The 19,950-nt window shown below is 41.6% G+C and overlaps 1 protein-coding gene across 2 annotated transcripts in view; it reads right to left on the minus strand.

The window, feature by feature from the left end:
* Positions 1–7,430, minus strand: part of LOC138741474 (hippocalcin-like protein 1) — a 127,005-nt gene extending 119,575 nt beyond the window's left edge. Inside the window, exons 1-2 of one of the 2 annotated variants that reach the window (XM_069895647.1) lie at positions 7,306–7,430; positions 6,650–6,722 (exon numbers count right to left, since the gene is read on the minus strand). The gene's annotated coding sequence lies outside the window, so the exon portion shown is untranslated. Of the gene's footprint in view, positions 1–6,649; positions 6,723–7,086; positions 7,178–7,305 lie in introns of those variants that run through there. The other variant, XM_069895646.1, reaches the window with a different exon arrangement.
* Between the last annotated feature and the right edge of the window lie 12,520 nt (positions 7,431–19,950).

Raw genomic sequence — 19,950 nt, forward strand, 5'->3', positions numbered from 1 at the left:
AAAACAAAAAGATAATTGTTAGCCTAATTTTTGACCTCAATACCCTTTTCCTACCTGATCTTGGCCAGCTTCAAATTCCCCACAATCTTCAGATTGAATGTGTTCAGTGACGTGACTTCCATCAGCTTTTCGGGTGTCAAACTCTACGAGTTACAGCTCTGAAAAAGGAAATTCCTCTTCAGGGCCTGGACTGATCCTTTATTCTGAGTCCATGTCTCTTGTGATAAACTACCCCACAGGAGAGACGAGCTCCCTCAGCATTCATTGTCTGCTTCAATAAGATCTTTCTTTTTTTCCCCCCTAACCTTCTGAGAGTTCAGGTCAAACCTGCTCAATCTTTCTTCATGACAATCCCCTCATCCCAGGAATCAAACCAAAAAACACCAAGAATTCAAATATCCAGGAATGCAAAAGGCCCTAGGAGATAATAAAAGTGAAACATTGCCTCAAGAAGGCAGCCAACGTCACATCCTCTTCTCACTGCTAGCTTTGTGAGGAAGTACAGAAGACTGGAGTTCAGCATATCAAGGCTCAAGAACAGTTTCTTTCCAACAGCCATCAAACTCTTGAATCTTCCAACGTCACACTAATTAGGAACGGCTGCCACATCACAAAGAGGACTGCCTGAACTATTCCAAAGTCACTCATTTTTGCACGAGGTGATTTTTTTTAAATATTTATTGTCTCTTTTTAATTCAATTTACTATTATAGTTGTAGATTTTTTGAACAAGGTACCCGATTTGCCTCAACAAGTAACATTATCATCAATCCAGAACACCTAGCTACAGTCCCCATGACAAGAACATCTTTTCAAAGGAAGTTAAAACTCCACATTTACAATTTCACTGAAGCCTTATACTCTTGTTCTCCATTTCACTTAAAAAAATGCAACATTCTTTTTGCTGCCTTAATTACTCAGTCTCCCCATGCCAACCTCTGCCCTTGTACGACAGCCGAATCTTTTCAAACACTAACGATTAATCCCTTCACATTTCATTATATTCTGATTTTCTATCCTTCCTGTCAAAGTGAATAACTGCATTTTTTTTCCATGTAATATTATAAACAAAGAATTTAATTAACCATTTGCATCCCTTTGTAGATTGTGCTCTCTTCACATTACAATGCCAAAACTTTTTGCTTACAAACCCTTCATTCAAGCGATTAACAGATTTCACATCATCCAGATTATTTACTACTGGGCAAACCACCAGTCAGATCAGAATCCTTCTCAGGTCCAATGTGGAGAAAGCAAGCTCCTGTTGAACATGCCCTCTCATTCCCTGCTCAGCTGATGGGTTAGTGCTTCTTCATGCACTTCGTTTGAAGGCCTTTACCCTGGGTGGTCGATGTCAACGTCAGTCACTACTATTTTTTTTTTTTAAAAAGCAGCACTAGTTCTGCTGGAGCCCAGAGGACGTAACTCAGATTAGTCTGCGATAGGTGAAAAGAGAAACTGCACAAGGGATAAACCACCTACTCATCTCATGTCTCACTGAAAGCTTCGGTGGCAATACTTAATGCACAAACTTGAAACAGAACATCTTCATATGGAGAATGTTACATAGTTCACTCAGCACCAATGAAAGAAGAATTGCATTTTAGAGGCACAATGTATTTCTGGTGTCCAAAGAATTGAATTCCACCAGAATCTGTAAAGAGAGTAGAAGCATAGGCTATTAAGTCTGCATGTTTTAAATCCCTTCAATCATAATGGAGGGGATCTTTATTTGAACCAAAGGCAAAATGATATTGCCTAAAGGTGAACTAATGGAGTCAGAGACTTTGAAAAAATTCAGTGGGCTCGTTCCAAGAACTAAAAGTGAGAGGAAGTACAAGATGCTTAAACCCACAAATGAGTAACTGTTCGTCATCAGCTTCCACCATTTCTTGCACCTCGAATGTGCTGTCCAGAAACAGCCTCACTTCTCCCTGCCGGAATTTCAAGGGACCATACAGCCAAGACACTGATTACTTCTTAGGACTAACAATCTCTTGTTCTACGTCACCTTCCCAATGCAACTAACCTTTGCATCACCTCCAATTATCATCGTCCTTAGCCAAAAACTTCACCAATTTATTTAAAAAGTACAATTACTGGTTCGTCTGCGAAGTCATCACTGCTCACAATGGGATCATCAGACATGAGACATAAAATTCAGATTGGGTAGCTGCCTTTCAGAACACCTCCATTCCGTTGGCACATGCAATTGAATTTATTTTTGCCACCTGACATTTATTTGCTGCCCCATTTCCACAGTCCCATCCTCATTCTCTCACACTGTCCTAATGAAGCTCAATGGTACCTCAACATTCACCAAGTCCATTCCAGCCTCAGGTGGGTGACAAACCAATGGTATAAACATTGAATTTTCCAACTTTGGGTAGCTCACAATAACCGCTGATGTTTATCTCCCAAACATTACTTCCTTGTGCAATCAGTTTGGTTCACTTTACCCATCTCGTTCCACTTCCAACTAACCCTTATTCAACTATCACTGAATAACAATCAGCCACTCCCTGGTGTACTGCCATATATTGAACCTTTCCTCGTTCTTTTGGCATAGTCTTGACCTGATGTATTAACTTGTACCTTTTGTCTCCACTGTTGATTGACACACCAAATTCTTCCAACACGTTTTTTTTGTTCTAGATTGAAACAACAATACCACACACATCCCAGGATTAATGAACAGTTTTGGACAAGGGAGCAGAGCAGGGCTCAACCCAACCAAATTTGATAGTGAATCTCTAAACTAGTTGGCTGCAATAAACATTCAAATCTGCACCATCCAAAATTAGAGGAAGGCTGTAGCAGGATGAACAGGATTAAGCAGTGAAGAACAATGAACAGTTGTACAATACGAGCAGAAAGGCTGGAGAGAGATTCAGGCAGCAAGGACCATAAAATATTCTTCCATAGCTGAAATCCTGCCCCAAAGTCTAGAAGAAATACGTTGAATTAAATCTTTAATCAAGTACCCAGTAACACAAGGCATTAATTCCCATAGAATAACATATTTCTTATGTGATAAGTATGGATTTTTTTTTAAATAAAAGGATGAGTGTCAAGCTTTTTGCAAGGGAATCTGTACAAGATGTATTAAAACTTGCTTTAATATCAATGGGCAGAAATACAATAACAGTCAACATCCATAAATGCACCTTTGGAAAATTCCTTGCAGGTTAAAAAAGAGAAACTGGACCCTTTGTCACCAACAAGTAATTTTTCATTAAAATTTTTGACAGATGGATTTTTTAAATATAAATTGCCCAAAGCCACTTTAGCCCAATTGAAAAAAATGTGCTATTAAATCAACCGATTTTCCAATATATCAGAAAACCTCAATCTGACCTGCACACAGAGGTGGGCACAGCCAAGCTAAATTTTAAAAAGACAACTATGCTCTAGTGTGAGTGATCCCCATGTTTTAGTATTGCTTTTTACATTCTTTACCAAACAATCTACATAGCTGGCAATATCAACTGATTAATTCAGATAGATGCATTTTTAATTGGCCATAAATTCACACTCTACTGGGCACTGAAACTATCATTCACACCCACATAACAAACAAGATAAATTGCCTGAGATTCAATGCAATTCCTTCAGGAGAAGGAATGGACTAATGATTAATTAGTGCTGTGGATCCTCTGGACATACAAGCAAGATCAATGCCAACAAAATTAGGCCAAGATTTTGGGTTATTTAAATATCTGGTGTTCAATAGAAAATTAAATGTGGCACTTGTACATAATGATAAAATATGTACGTGACTCTTTGGTCTTAGATATATGCAGCTCACATCACTAACTAATTAATTGTCATATCAATAACTTGCAATGAACACATTGAAATCCAGAAGGCTTTGCATGGTCAAACTTGTATACAAGTTGCATCAAGGTTCACTTCACCATTTTGTGTTATTTCATTCAATTTATTTTAGAAAAAACAAAGATCAGGCAGTCATCTAGTTACAGTCAAAACATAGAAATGCTGGAGGAACTCAGTCTCGCAGCGTCCATAGGAGGTAAAGATTATATTACCAACATTTCAGACATGAGCCCTTCCTTGAAGCATTAATTAAAAATCACAAGCGTCTGAATTAAATGCTAGGGAAAGAAAGGAATGGGAGGAGGAGGACAGACCTTGTTAACTGGATACAGTAAGAGGAAAAATGAGAATTTTGCCTCTGAGAGAGGGAAAAGAGAACTAGAGAAGAGGAGTCAGGGAAGATGGGGGTGGGAAGAGGAGATTTTAACTGGAAACCGGAAAAGTCAGTGCTAATGTCATCTGGTTGAAGGGTGCCCATATGGAAGATGAGGTATTGTTCCTCCAATATGCAGATAGTCTCAGTCTGGCAGTGCATGAGACCATGGCCAGACAAGTCAGCAGGAGAATGGGGTGGGGAATTGAAATGGATGGACAGAGCAGAGGTGCTCAATGCAGCGATCTCCCAGTTTCTCCAGTGTAGAGACCACCACAATGGGATTCTATTCTTGAGAACTATCTGCAAGTTCGTTTCTCAGTGTCAAAATTATCCATTTTCTGTGGGAATCCATATATCACTCGACATATACTTGCTATGATTCTTTAATTTCATTCAACAATCACGCTACCATTGGCTGTTAATAAACAAATGGAAATATATACAGTATCCAGTCATTAATGAATACTGTGCAACATTTCTATTCCTAGCTTAAAAATTAATGGAAGAATTTACTCAAAGGTGGATTTTCTTCAATCAGGTTCATTCTAACCTAGAGCTCCAATACATTCTAATACTGTAGAATACACATTATCCAAAATAAATGGATGCAATGGTGATTACAATCTGTGGTTATAATGCACATAGACTGTGCTTTCATGGTTTAGATCTTCCAATTCATCCTGGATATTAATTATCCTTATCAAATCCAATGGACCCAAAGAGAAATATCATTGAATAGGTTTGCCTTGTATCATGAAGCAATTCATGTGGTGCAAATAAACGACATACACAGCTTTCATACTCAAGGAAGCATCTTCCTCATTATCACCATTTTCATCTATTTGTTGCTGGGCTGCGGATTTATTATTCATTCTCATTGCCCCCGAACGAAGACAGTAGTTAAGAATTATTGACAGACCTCCTTTCCTGAAGGAACCTACTGAACCAGATGGATTTTTAATGACATTCCGATAGCTTGAAGCTTGCCGTAGCTGATATCTGCGGTTTTTAAATAACATTTATTTAATGTGAATTGGAAATCCCCAGCTGCTGGAGAGGTGGGGGGGGGGGGGGGGGGTTAGATTTGAACCTTTGCATCAGTTGTGCAATAAATTAATCACTTAGGCTGCCATACAAAAATAGTCAAAACAGAAATGAATTCAAAAGCAGCAATTTAATCAAAGTTCCCTGGATTGCTGGGATGTGGAGGAAATACACATCTGAAAATGCACCATCTTCCCTATGCTTGAAATCAGAAAGTCAACCAATAAGCCAAAATATTCAACATGTTCTAAAATTACTGCTTCATGTTATTGAAAACTTGATGAAGATGCTCTCTACAAACTTCCTGGATGGAATGACTGTAGACTTGGGTTAAAAACTGTTGGTTTTCAATGCTAAACAGTGACATACAAAGAATGGCAGGTCCATTTTCTGATCTACATATTTAGGTGTTGAATCAAGTGGAACATTCTATCAGAATGTTGAAGGAAATTAGGAAGAAATTCCACATCCTCTGGGAAATACAAACTCAGCAACTGCAATCAATTTCACATTCTGACCGTTATAACATTTTAATTTGGCACAAACTAAGTCAAATCGAGACTTTTCAAATCAGAATATTTGACTGAAACTGCACTAAGAAATCAGAGACCTACTTTGCTCTTGGCTGGAGAATAAAGATTTTTTTGTCTCTAGGTAATTTGACTGCCGATAGGTTTTCGTAAATGGTAAAACATGGTTTAGGTGAATCTGGTAAAAACACAATGCTGGAGAAACACAGCAGGCCAATAGAACAAAACCAACATTTCGGGCTTGAGCCCTTCGGACTCCAGCAAAGTTTCTCCAGCGTAATGTTTTTATTTCAACCACGGTGTCAGCCGACTTTCGTGTTTTACGAACCATCTGGATTGCAGAAGAGGCCAGTGAAGCCCAGTGGATGAAACGGTTGCTGCAAGAGCCATTATCAGGCAAGGTCTCGGATAGTTGGGAGGATGGGCTCGGAAGACCACGTTGCAGTAATGCACATCTGGCAGGATGAGCAAAGCCTGGATGTGATGCGTTCTTGCAGGAGATGTAACACTGCAAATGTTAATGTCAATCTCACTTTTAAACGGATGCCATTTCAAGAAGGACAGTGTATCAGAGTCGAGGACCAACACAACATTAAAGAAAGGAGTTCCTTCACTAAAGGGAAACAAATTTAAAACGTCGCTTTATTGCGTCCAAAATCAAGGCATGGGATTGCTTTAAACTCTCTTTTTGAACGCCAGCCACATGCAGGAACGGTTTCAAGCTCTCCAGCGACAGGCAAAGGATTAACATCGTCTGATTAACAGACTGCGCTGAGATTTATTCCCTGCAAATCCCTGGCGTGGCAATGCAACAACAAAAATGAAAAATAAATCAATCCAGAGTAATTTAATTTTAAACTTACCAGCTCTCAGAAGTTGGAGCTCGTATGGAAAACTAAGTTGTTCCGATGGAATTTTTTACAAATCCTCTTCGTCCTGGAATTAAAATGCTCTATTGACTCATTGTTAAAACAACCGAAATGCAGCCCCACCAGTGAAAGGGCTCTGGTGACTGACCCTTCACCAGCCCAAGTCGAGCCCACGTTATTTTATCCATGCGGAGAGCAGGCAAGATAACCCATCACGTTTATTAAACTATTATTCTGGAGTGAACCAAAAATAATAACCAGGGCTCAAGGTCATCGCGAGAAAATTGAACACCCTGCCCGTGCCGGCCGGAGAGATCGTGACCTACGGTGTAATTGGAATTTCAAGTGGAGGAGACAAGTGACTGGGAAACTGAAACCCTCTTCCAGTCGGTGGCCGGGGGGAGACAGTTAATCCAAGCACTGCATTTTACCTTGCAGGGGCGGAATGCAGTCCCCCCCTCCCTCGTCTTGGGTGCCCCTCTTTGTAAAGTCGATCCCAACGTGGGGACGACGTGAAATCGACACGGTTTAGAAGCACAATGCAACAATGTAACAATTCGCAGCGCGGCTGATTCTCACACAGAGCGCGCCCATTCCACGGCGGGGGAAATGAACGCTGGCTTTCACAAACACCACCACCACATCGTCACCTGGCGGGATCCAAATGAGGCGAGGGTCTGGTCCGCTCACAGAGAAACAGCTTTTTGAATGCCAGTGGATGGAGTGGCTGATAAGGCTTTGACTTCCAGCGGTTTCCCCTGTCCGCTGCTTCGTGTGGATGTGTCCCTGCAAATTGGATCTTCCAAGCAGGATGTCCAGTCTGCATCGATGAAGGCAGGAGCTGCTCTTGAACCCTGCTGCTGGAACACGCTGGGCTGCGGCAGCAATGAGAGAAAGGCTTGTTTTACACGACCTTTTTCAGATGAAACATGCAGTGGAGATTTCATTCACCAGAACTCGAAAGGCAGCTGGAGCTATAAATAGATCATTTCGACTTCAAATACTCTGCGCATAAACTTAGTTACCAACAGAGTGGCAATTGATTAAAGGCTTCAGGATGAGCCCAAATCACACTCGTGTCCAAAATGTTCCCTTCCAACTCGGAATTGCATACCTAATAAAGGCCAAGCAATTGAATGAGTGGGTCGTTCCCGTGAATCGGAGATAAATGGATCGATTAGTGATGGTGGAGGGCTCCAAAACAAAGCGGCCGGACGGTTATTAAGGGTCAGTTAATCCCATGCTGTGCTAATTTAGGAATTGGAGGATGTTGTCACCATCTTTTGGACAGAGATCATAGCAGATGTCGTTTCTAAGGTTGAGAAGTGAATGCTTCAGTACAATTGGAAGATCTATTGTCAGAGATGGTGGTGTCTGCCTGCTATGCTCTGGTCTCTTCCATTGGAGAGTCTGTGTAATCTACCCGACTATTATTTCCATCCAAGCCTTCCTCCTTCCCTCCAACTTCCCTTAAATGACTCGACGGCCTTCATGCAACCATCCAAATGATTCAGCTCGCCCAACGATGGTTTCTAATCATCCACCCAATACCTTCACTATCTTTCTAATGCACCCTTGCCATCATTCTTCCTTTTCTCTCCGCTTCTTCCCCTTCCCACTTGTATTCACCTATCACCTGTGCTGGTCCTTCCTTCCCTCTCCCATCACACCTCCCCCCCCCCCCTCACCCAGTCTTTTCTTCTAGCATCTGCCCATTTCATTCTTTTTCCTGGTGAAGGCTTTTGGCCCAAAATGTCAACTACCTTTGGTCTTCCATGGATGCTGACTGACCCACTGAGTCCATTTTGTCTATTGGTTTTCAATTTGTTTATGGAGATGCAGCACAGCACCAGGCCCTTCCGGTGGGCGCCACCCAAATACACCAATTAATCTACAAACCCTGCACTTTTGTTTTGGAGGGTGGAAGGAAACACATGCAGATCATGGGAAGAATGAACAAACTCCTTACAGACAGCACCAAATTCAAACCCAGATCTCTAGTGCTGTAGAGCATTGTACTCAATTCCATGTTAACATGCTGCAGTCATATACACTATAGACTATGCTGGCAGGGAAGGGAGTTAGTGTACCAAGTAAATGAGATTGATCCAGTGGACTGCTTTGTCTTCAGTGGAATCGAACCCCATGAGATGTTGAAGTTGTACTTGTCCAAACTTTTGATGTTATCATTTAAAGATCGTGGAAAGTCGACGTCAATGACCGAGCCGCTCATTTTGAAATAGTTTCACCTGGTTGAAGAGCAGAGTCATTAATGTGGCTTTTATATTTGAGTTTCTGGTTGGTTACCATCAGATTGTTTATGATCAGATCCTAAGCCATGAGTATCAAGGATCAGTGCCATTGCATTTCTATGGAGATGGATAGATCTTGCAGTATGAATTCAAAACTGTGAGCTGCAAAAAGGAGCATCATAGAGAGGGAGAGAACATAATCAGAAAGAGACATATCAGATCAGGGTTTCAACTCATTACAGCCATCCAACAAATATGCTGAGAAGGTACTTGTGTGAACATGATGGGATTAAAACAGCTTAATGTCACCTCTCTAATTCAAAGAAGCTGCCATTATTCTTCTTCTTATCAAGTGAAGAGTGCTCTGGAGCCTTAACACAACATGACCACTTACCACAGAGCCACAGGGGAAAGTGAGAAAAACTGCTGACAAGGAGAATTAAGTTTTTCCCTGTTGGAGCAAACAAGAGTCACGATTACGATCGATTACCCTCTCACTGATGATCAGAACGTTACCTCAACAAATAGACAGGTTTGAAGAATATAAAGCTGCCAACATTTTAATGCAAAATTTAGTTGTGTTTAAATAATTTTCTAGAAAATATAATTTAAGAATTATCTCCAACAAAATTAATTCTAATGAGTCCTTTAAATTATGAATATTTTTATTAATAACCATGCTATTCATAATGAGTTATCGATGTATCCACTGAAATTATCGCTGCTGCAGTCACAGGTAATTTGTATCCAAAAAAAACTGGAATAATGTACATTATTGAAATGAAAGAGACAATGAATACAAAAGAATGATAATAAATATCAACAGATACCCTCGAACAAAAAAAAGTGGCTTTGCAAGTGTAGGCAGTCCTTTTCGTGGTATTGGAGCAGGCAGTTCGTGATTATGGGTAGTGTTACAAGAAGACAATAGACAGCCGGTGCAGGAGTTGGCCCTTCGAGCCAGCACCGTCATTCACTGTGATCGTGGCTGATCATCCACAATCAGTACCCCGACCCTGCCTTCTGCCCATATCCCTCAACTCAACTATCTTTAAGAGCTCTATCTAACTCTTTCTTGAAAGCATCCAGAGAATTGGCCTCCATTGCCTTCTGAGGCAGAGCATTCCATAACTTCCTGGGTGAAAAAGCTTTTCCTCAACTGTTCTAAATGGCCTACCCCTTATTCTTAAACCGTGGTCTCTGGTTCTGGACTCCCCCAGTATTGGGAACATGTTTCCTGCCTCTGGAGTGTCATGAGTGTACAGGGAATAGTCATGTTTATTTGTCATTCATACCATAACCATTGCAGTGTACAGTGCAAACGAGATAGCAATTTTCCAGGCCGTGGAGCTGGTTATTTAGATAGCTAAATTACATCAGAAACATATCACAAATATCATGTTACTTATGCTAGCCCTGTGTTCCCGGAGTTCAGATGCCTTACGGCTTGGTAGAAAAATCTGTTTCGCAATCTGGTCATGAGGGCTCGAACGCTTCAGTGCCTCTTCCCGGATGGCAGGAAGGAGAATAGATTATGGAAGGGGTGTGTGGAGTCCTTCACAATGTTTATGGCTTTCCACAAATAACGATCATTATAAATGTCTATCATGGCAGGGAGAGAGACCCCAATAATCCCCTCAGCAGTGTTTACTATCTGCTGCAGGGACTTGCGTTCTGGGGTGGAGCAGTTCCCAAACCAGACAGTGATGCAATTACATTGTATGCTCTCAATGCATCCCCTAGAGAATGTAATGCAGGTGGAGGGTGGAAGCAGGAAGTAAAGGAGTTGTTGGGTCTTCTTGGCAATGGATCTAGTGTTGGGGGACCAGGAGAGATTAGCTGCCAGGTGCACGCCAAGGAATTTGGTGCTCTTGATTACCTCAATGGTGGAGCTCTCGATGGTCAGTGGAGAGTGATCCCCCTGGGCTCTCCTGAAGTCAACCGCCATCTCCTTTGTTTTGCTGGCGTCAGGTTGTCTCTGCACCAGTATGTTAGTGTTTAGTGTAGAGCAGTAGATAAAGGACACAGCCTTGGCTGCATCCATGTTGATGGGCAGCATGAAGGTAGCCTGCCTTTCCTGTTTACAATGAAGACATGAAGAAGAAATTAAACTAATTTTTCCACTTACAATTATTGTACAAATAAGGAAATCAAACTGCCTTTTGGACAACCATTGTTGTTATTGATGTGATGTGGAAAATGCTGAAAGTGAGATCCATAGACATCTGGGGAGAACAGGATTGTCCTTGATTCAAATCCACCCATTATTGAAGCTCATGAGGAAGAATGATGGATAAGGATCGAGTGGTGGAGGTGGACGGGTGAAAGGACAGGATAATGTATAGTAAAATTGGAACCATTTCTCACCAAGAAATCAAAGCAATAGCAAAAGAAAATCACATAGAGCAATTGTTACTGAAGCGAGCCACCAGTTGTACTCATCTCTCATGTTCTCCACTCAGTTGAATTTACTTTATTATTAAACTACCTCGTTTGTTCCAAGAATCTCAGAATCATGTCACAAGTCTCTGAGTGACAGCTGGGTCACAGGCAATATAAATGAGTGATGTGAGTGAGCCAGAATAAACATCATTCACAAATTCTATTGGCAGCTCCTGTCCGCCAATAAAGTTTCACCTAATTTTGCCAGCTGTCAGGGAATCAAGAACATTCAATTCAGAAACAGTTGAAGACCTAATAAAAAGTAAGTAATGCAAATACTTTAAAACAAAAATCTAATGAAAGGAAAAAAAAACCCAAAGAAGCAAACTTTGTTAGTGGTTACTGCAATGCTATTACAGCGCCAGTGATCGGGGCTTGAGTTCGAATCCCGCGCTGTCCATAAAGAGTTTCTACATTCTCCCAGTGTCTGCATGAGTTTCTTCCAGGTGTTCCTGTTTCCTCTTACCCTTCAAAACATACCTGGATTGGAGGTCAATTGGGTGTATTTGGGTGGCATGGGCTTGTTGGCTGTTACCGTGCTGTTTGTTTAAATTTTTTAAAAAATTGAAATGATTGTACCTTGTCTTATCCACTCTTTTCTTCCCTTCTGACCAAAAATCCACATTAAAATGAAAGGAATTTGCATTCCTGCACCTGATTTCGCCTGGTTTGTGTTTAAAAAGATTTCTCACCTGCAGCTATACTTTGTGAGGTGTTTAAGGAGAGTCAGTATGTCACCGAAGATTCTTGAAAACTTCTACAGGTGTACCATGGAGAGCATTCTGGCCTGTTGCAACACTGTCTGGTATGGAGATGCCAATGCTCAGGACAAGAAAAATTTTCAGGGGGTTGTTAACTAGGCCATCGACATCACAGGCATCAGACCACTCCATCGAGGGCATCTAAAAGCGGCAGTGTCCATCCTCAAGGACCCCCACCATCCAGGCCATGCTCTCTTCACTCTGTTACCATCAGGAAAAGGGTACAGGAGCCTAAGGATAAGCACTCAACAGCACAAGGAAAGCTTCTACCCACTGCCATCAGATTCCTGAATGATCAATGAACCAAAGACTTTGACTTTCTGTACATTATTTTTATTTATTTGTTGTAAGGTGGTTTATATGAATGTTTGGACAGTCATGCTGCCACAAAACAACAAATTTGGTGTCTTGTTATAACCATATAACCATTTACAGCACAGAAACTGGCCAGTTTGGCCCTACTAGTTCGGGCCGAACATCATCTCCCACCTAGTCCCACTGACCCACATTTGGCCCGTAACCCTCCACACCTCTCTCAGCCTATCTAACCTATCCTTGAATATTAACATCAATCTCACTTCCACCACCACGAAAATAAATTCTGATTCTGATTCCAATGCATAAGCACCCATGTGTGAGGACCCAGAGAAAATCCAGGGTTGAAGCAAAGCCAGGAAATTGTTAAAGAATTTGGGCAGTGAGTTTGGGACATCAGTTTACGGATGCCAGAGGTTTGATGTGGGACAGATGGAAATTCCCAGCAAAATCCAGGCTAATGTGATTTCCTCTTTTGAGAACTTCCCTAGCTTGGAACCGGAACTGCTCTCACCAAGACTAGAAGAATTCGCAGAGAGTTGCACTTCCCGCTGCCTTGGGAAGGCAGCCAACACGCTAAAAGGTGCATCCAATTCCAGTTCCATCATTTTCTACCCCCTCCCATCGAGCAGACAATACATGAGGTGGAAAACATAAATGGTCAGCTTCAAGGACAGTTTCTTCCCTGCTGTTATCAGACAATTGAATGGACCTTACATTCATAAAATGATACTGCCCTTGCAGTGTTTTAACTGAACATTTTCTCTGCTAGCACAATCCTCTACTCTTTTGTTTTATTTTGCCCAATGTTTTGTACTCAAGGATAGGTTTACTTGTCTTGTTTTTCACTGCAACTCAGGACATGTTTCAGAAAACAATTCAATTCAAAAACAATTCAGCACTTTGCCGAATGGTCGCATATCAGCAATTCTCAGGATGTACGATTCCTCTTCTGAGAACAGGAGGCTGCCTGCTGTACCCTCTGGTTCAGAACCAGCCACTGAAGTCTCATGTTTGGAAGGTTGCAATTTGAAAGAATGCACTGCCACCATTACCTGAGTGAGTTGCTGACAACCTTCCATATCAGTGCCTCACTTCATCAACCCCTCCACCATTTCTCTTCCCTTCCCTATATTCAGCTACCCCGACTGAAAGAGTTTCAGCCATTTCCCTTCTTCACTCGTCCTCTGTTTAATACCATTCTTACCTTCTCAGTACAGTTCCTCATTCACCTGCCCATCACAATCAGACTTGTCCAAGTTATTATCCTCTGCTTCCCCCAGTTCATCCTTTTCTCTTTACAACTCTGGGACCCCCTCATCTATCAGCTACTCTCTACTTGCTGTCTTTCCTCATTACCAAACAACATACAGAATCCACCTCCCAGCCTGACAGCTCTTCCTGTTCAATCCAGCTCCTCCCAGCCTGACAGCTCTTCCTGTTCAATCCAGCTCTCCTCTCTTTCGTGACTTCCACAGCCGAGGTTTATCCTGTCCTCTCCCTCTTTCCCTTTTTACCACTCCAGTGGCATTCATGCCCATCCTCTAATTGCCTTCGGATCCAACTTCTATTCTCTATTCATTTCTCACCTTCTCTATAGCCCTTATCCCCATCCATTCTCCACTCCTATTGTTCTTCATGTTCCTCCATCCCCTCCTCCCTGTCTCCATCTGGTTCTTCACTGTGCAATAGCTGCTTCCAGCCATCCATCTTGTGGCCTGAATCTGAATATTTAGGTGGCATTGATTCCCGAAGTGCAATGATGAGGTAGATTGTCCAAACTATCATACAATTCAGGACAGTTAGAGTTCATGCTCTGCAAGCTTGAATTTTAAATCTACAGTAACAGGCCTTTCCGCACCACAAGCCCGCGCCGCCCAAATACCCCCAATTAACCTACAACCCTGGTACCTTTTGAAGGGAGGGAGGAAATCGTAACACCTGGAGGAAACCCACACAGACTTGGGGAGGACACACGAACTTCTTATAGAAAACGACGATCTTAGTTTTTTAAAAAAGTGCATGACTTGTCTAGGGATTAAAACTATTTTTCGACCAATTACAATTAAAATAGTTCTATTCCCAAGTGAGGGATGATGGATATCCTCTACCATCAACTTTATTAGGTATCCTATTCTGTTTTTCGCTTTGATTGAAGTTGTTATTTATTATGTTTAATGCAATTTCATCTCTAATTAGTCAAACAATAGCGTGTTCCTGCAAAGGGAATAGTGAGGAGTGTTCAGTGCTGCAGTGCACCTGGGGCTCAGTTTCTCTACCTGTGTCCTTCACTTCATGGACAATGCCACCTGCAATTTAATACAATCCTTGCATCGCTGTGCCTCTGTTCAAGAAAACCTGAACCCCAGTGGGTGCATTTCTGTTGTTTGGTGTCAGCTTTGTTCATTGTAAACCTTGGTGTTGACGCACATAATGACTCAAGGAATAAAGGGTAGAGTGCGGCTATTTCCTCTGGTACAAATGTTCAGATAAGAAAGCCTAATATTAAATTAGTGCCAGGCCATTCTGCTGAGTGCTAGGAAGAACTTCTCACACAAAAGGTGGGGGGGGGGGGCGGGGGAGGAAATATGAAATCTTGTCTCTCAAAAAGCTCTTGAGAAGTCAAGAGAAAAATAATTAAAAACTGAGATTGGTGAATTTTTTTTCAGAAAACAGTATTGGCATTGTGGAATCGTGTTGAATAAACAGAGTTGATCCCAATCTGCGATAAACAAACTAGATGGTGGAACCACCTCAGAAGGTTGAATAGTTTCCAGCTGCTCTGATGTTACTGTACCTCTCAGTCACAGCTGACAAAGCAATGTATCAATTTTGTTTTCCCCAATCCTTGCATTTGTACCACAATGAAGGATTAAAAATTCTTCTGGAACCTGTTATCAAAATAATAGTGGATCTTTTTGACATTCAGTATGATTTAGACATAAGTGGTAGATTGCATTCTGTTTACAGTTAAAAGCTAGCATTCAAATAGCCTCCCTTGTGCTATTCTGCTACTAGCTTGCGAATGCAACTGTTCTTTATGCTTTACCATTGAAATGCATAGTTTCAGTAAACACTAAACACGCCACAAAAGTCAGCCTTTGTTTCTTTATTCATTCTCTTCTTGAGAGTGAAATTGGGAAAGCTAGCACATCATAAATTCTCCTTTTCAGGTTGCTCCTTAGCAACCTTATTGAACTGCAACAGAACATAAAATGAAGGGACTTCTACTGGTGGGGAGTTGGAGGATTTGGACCCAAACAATGGTGTAAGAATGGCAGAATATTTCAAAAGTAGGGGTAGTTTAAAACTTGGAAGGGAACAAGCTTGTGCCTATATTTTGATATGATTGGTCTTCTAGATGGTGGAGAATTCTTATAATATATCTTCCATATGGTATAGGCAATAACAATGGTTCACATGTGATGGAGAAACTTTTGGAAATATTTACTCAATCAAGCAGAATCCATGTATAAATAAATAGAATCAGAATTTATTGTCACGAACAAGTCATGAAATTCAGCAACATCTTAGTGAAAACATTCATATTATTACCATCTTACAACATTATTGTAAAAAAAATAAAAATAATAGTGCATGAAAAGTCTTTGGTTCATTATTTATTCAGGAATCTGATGGCAGTGGAAAAGAAGCTGTCCTTGTGCTGTTGAGTGCTCGTCTTTAGGCTCCTGTACCTTTTTCCAAATGGTAGCAGAATGAAGAGGACATGGGGGTCTTTGAGGATAGAGGCTGATTTTATTTTTTAAAGACATCACCTCATTTATATGTCCTCGATGGAGTGAAATCTGGTGCCTGTGATGCCGCAGGCCGAGTTAACAACTCTGGAGTTTATTCTTGTCCTGAGAGTTGGCGCCTCCATATCAGGCAGTGATGCATCCAGCCAGAATGCTCTCCACAATGCACCTGTAGAAGTTTTCAAAAGTCTTTGGTGATATACCAAATCTCCTCAAGAGAGTTAATATTTCAGACGATAACTCTTTTCGTCAGGATCTTTCACTTGTTGAAGTTACTGGATGAGTTGCCAATCAACTGGATTGTTTTGTCTTGAATCGTACTGAGCATCCTGCATCTTCCAGGCAAGGGAAAATAATTCCATCACACTCTCAAGTGACATTTTTATCTCTTGCTCTTGCTGTATTTGAGTGGTAATGGATGTATCCATAGAATTTACTCCTTCTGTTCCAATCTTGTGCTGAGAACTCTGCAGCTTTCAGGCTGATTGATGTCAGAGATGTTTGATTACTTGGATTATTCACTCAGTTTCCATCTCCAACATTTTGGTTAAAATCTAACCATGCAAGGACAAGACTAGCTTACAAAAGATATATTTTTGGTACCATTTATTGCCATTGGATGTTGGAGTTGAAAATACGCATGCAATGAAAAAAATGACTATGGTGATTTGATGATACCCTAGTCCCTAGAGTTTGGCTACCTCATGATCAATTTTCTGAACACAGGTCCAAACTGTTGATCCAGAGATAGGAGCTGTGGAATTTTAGTTCAAGTAAATTTTAAATTTATAAACCACCACTCTGATTAGATTAACCATGAAACTACGACATTGGCGAACTAACACACAATCACGCAATTTCAAGCAACCAAAATATCTGTATTTTTTACCCATTTATTTTCTGCAATTTTTTTTTTGTCAGTGGCTTGAGACTGCCAGTTGCTTGAATTCCGGATAACAGGGGTTTTACTGTATCTAACAGGGAAAGAAGTGCCATGCTTAAATAGTCTGGCCTATATGCAAGTCCATACCCACTGATATGGATAATTATTCACATCCTCAGATCAGAGGGAATTTGGGATGGCCAATAAATGGCAGCACCGCCATTCTATGAATAACTTGAAAAAAAACTTGTCAATTTGTGCCGACTGTAATATTGTACTGCTACAGAACTCCGATAAATGACAGATACATACCATCAGTGAATGAACATCTAATGTAGCATAAATAATTCAATGATATATTTCCCAGTATTTTCACCTTTCACCATCATGTGCCCAATTTTTCAAATTGTATAATCACTCATTCTGTACATAATTCATTTTCCATGTTTACTTCAGATTTTATTTCCATTTTACCACGTATTATTATAAAGCAGAATAAACAGCTTGGAACTCAAAGCAGAGTCCTAGCAGAAAAATCTGCTAGAGCCTGAACTACTCCCTCCCCCTACCGCCACCCCATCCAACTTTTTATTCAGGTGCCTGATTGTTTTTGTTTATACCTGTTGAAGGCCCAAAATCCTTACATGCTTATGGATAGTGTGTGACCTGTTGAGTTTCCCAGCACCTCTGTGCATTGGATTCAACCCCAGCATTTGCAAAGTTTCTTGGAAGAGGTCAGTATCTTGAGCAGCATCTGTGGTGGCAAAGGAATTGTTGCGGTCTTGGGTCTTGCTACGGAGAGTGAAGAGGGTGGCAGAAAAAGAAGAGTGGAGGAGGGGTGAGAAAAGAGGCAGTAGGGGGAATGGGCAGTGAAGGTGGAAGCATTTGGATGGTGATAAGTGGGAGCACAAAATAATCCAGTGCTGGAATCTGAGAAGAAAGGAAGAGAACCATTAAAGGGGGAGCAAGAGGCATGGTTAGTAAGTTTGCGGATTGATGGTGTTGCCCAAGGCTGCAGTAGGATGGACTGTAAATATGTTGGAAAATGGGACAGAGCAAAGGTAAATGGAATTTAATCCCAACAACTGCAAGTTGATGCCATAAATGGAACACAGATGAACAGAGGATTTTAGACTTCAAGTCCATTGTCTACCAATCCCTGCAATACGCTATTTACCTAACTATAATCCAAGGCAAATAGCGCCTTTGGAAGACTACACAAAAGAGTCTGGAAAAACAACCACCTGAAGAAACACACAAAGATCAGCATGTACAGAGCCGTTGTCATACTCACGCTCCTGTTCGGCTCCGGCATCACCTACGGCTCCTAGAACGCTTCCATCAGCGCTGTCTCCGCTCCATCTTCAACATTCATTGGAGTGACTTCATCACCAACATCGAAGTACTCAAGCTGGCAGAGTCCGCAAGCATCGAATCCACGCTGCTGAAGACCCAACTGCGCTGAGTGAGTCACGTCTCCAGAATGGAGGACCATCGCCTTCCCAAGATCGTGTTATATGGCAAGCTCTCCACTGGCCACCAAGACAGAGGTGCACCAAAGAAGAGGTACAAGGACTGCTTAAAGAAATCTCTTGGTGCCTGCCACATTGACCACCGCCAGTGGGCTGATATTGCCTCCAACCGTGCATCTTGGCACTTCACAGTTCGGCGGGCAGCAACCTCCTTTGAAGAAGACCGCAGAGCCCACCTCACTGACAAAAGACAAAGGAGGAAAAACCCAACACCCAACCCCAACCCACCAATTTTTCCTTGCAACCGCTGCAACCGTGCCTGCCTGTCCCGCATCGGACTTGTCAGTCACCAACGAGCCTGCAGCAGACGTGGACATATCCCTCCATAAATCTTCATCCGCGAAGCCAAGCCAAAGAAAAGAAGAAGAATCCAAAAAGCATCCATCTACTATCACCCTCTACCTCCTATCACCAAAACAACTCTGGATCCAACTGTCTTTGGGTCACATGTACCTTAACTTCAGAATCAGTCTGTTATTTGGGCTTTTATCGACAGATTTTCTAAAGTCCTTGCAGATAACATTTGAAAGACTGCTTCACATTTTCCAGTGCGTTACATTGACAGGTCATTTTTAATTGAAAATTAAACATCACTCTTGAGAGAAAGGAACAGTATCCTTGTGTCCTGGGTAAACGTGTACCTCTCACTTTGTTCGTTTTAGATTGGTCACAGTGTTTGAGCTCCCAAAAGAAAACAGATACACACGCCGAGAGCACCTCAGTTTATACAAATCTTTATTACTAAATCTAAAGCTGATTTCAAACTACAATATGCAAGCCCTTCCCAATCATACTTATCAACGCCTGGACTGGTGCCAACTGCCGAAGCGAGGCAACGACTGCACACTTGTAGTAGGTTGTCTGGGCGCCGGTAGCAGCTTCTCCACCTCCCCCGACCGGGACGTTGGTTGGAGTCTAGAAGTTCTTCTTCTTGCTGAGAGATGTTTCCACCCCTCAGAGAGTCTCAAACTTCAGCAGTGGGACCATGGCTTATATTACCCAAAAATTGCTTACTCATAGCCCATCACCCTGCATAAATGATTTACTTATCTTCAAGGTCTCCTGACAGTCTGCGACCAACAAAAGACAACTGCATCTCTGGGCCTCATGGTGTAAATTAGATTATGTCTTCTGATTCATATGCATGCATTCTTGCATAAGCTGGTCTAAATCCTCCATTACACCTTGCAGCGGTCAGGATGTGAAGAAGTGTAGTTGAGGTGACTGTAGGAGTTGATGGGTTTGCCGAAAGTGTCTGTTGAAAGTTTGTCTCCTGTGAGTTCGAGTCTGTTGCCAGAGATGGACCAAATGAATTTGAGCTCAAGGTGGAAGTTAACAGCAAAATAGATAAAGTT

Source organism: Narcine bancroftii, chromosome 8 (genome assembly GCF_036971445.1).
Source record: "Narcine bancroftii isolate sNarBan1 chromosome 8, sNarBan1.hap1, whole genome shotgun sequence".
Lineage (NCBI taxonomy): Eukaryota > Metazoa > Chordata > Chondrichthyes > Torpediniformes > Narcinidae > Narcine > Narcine bancroftii.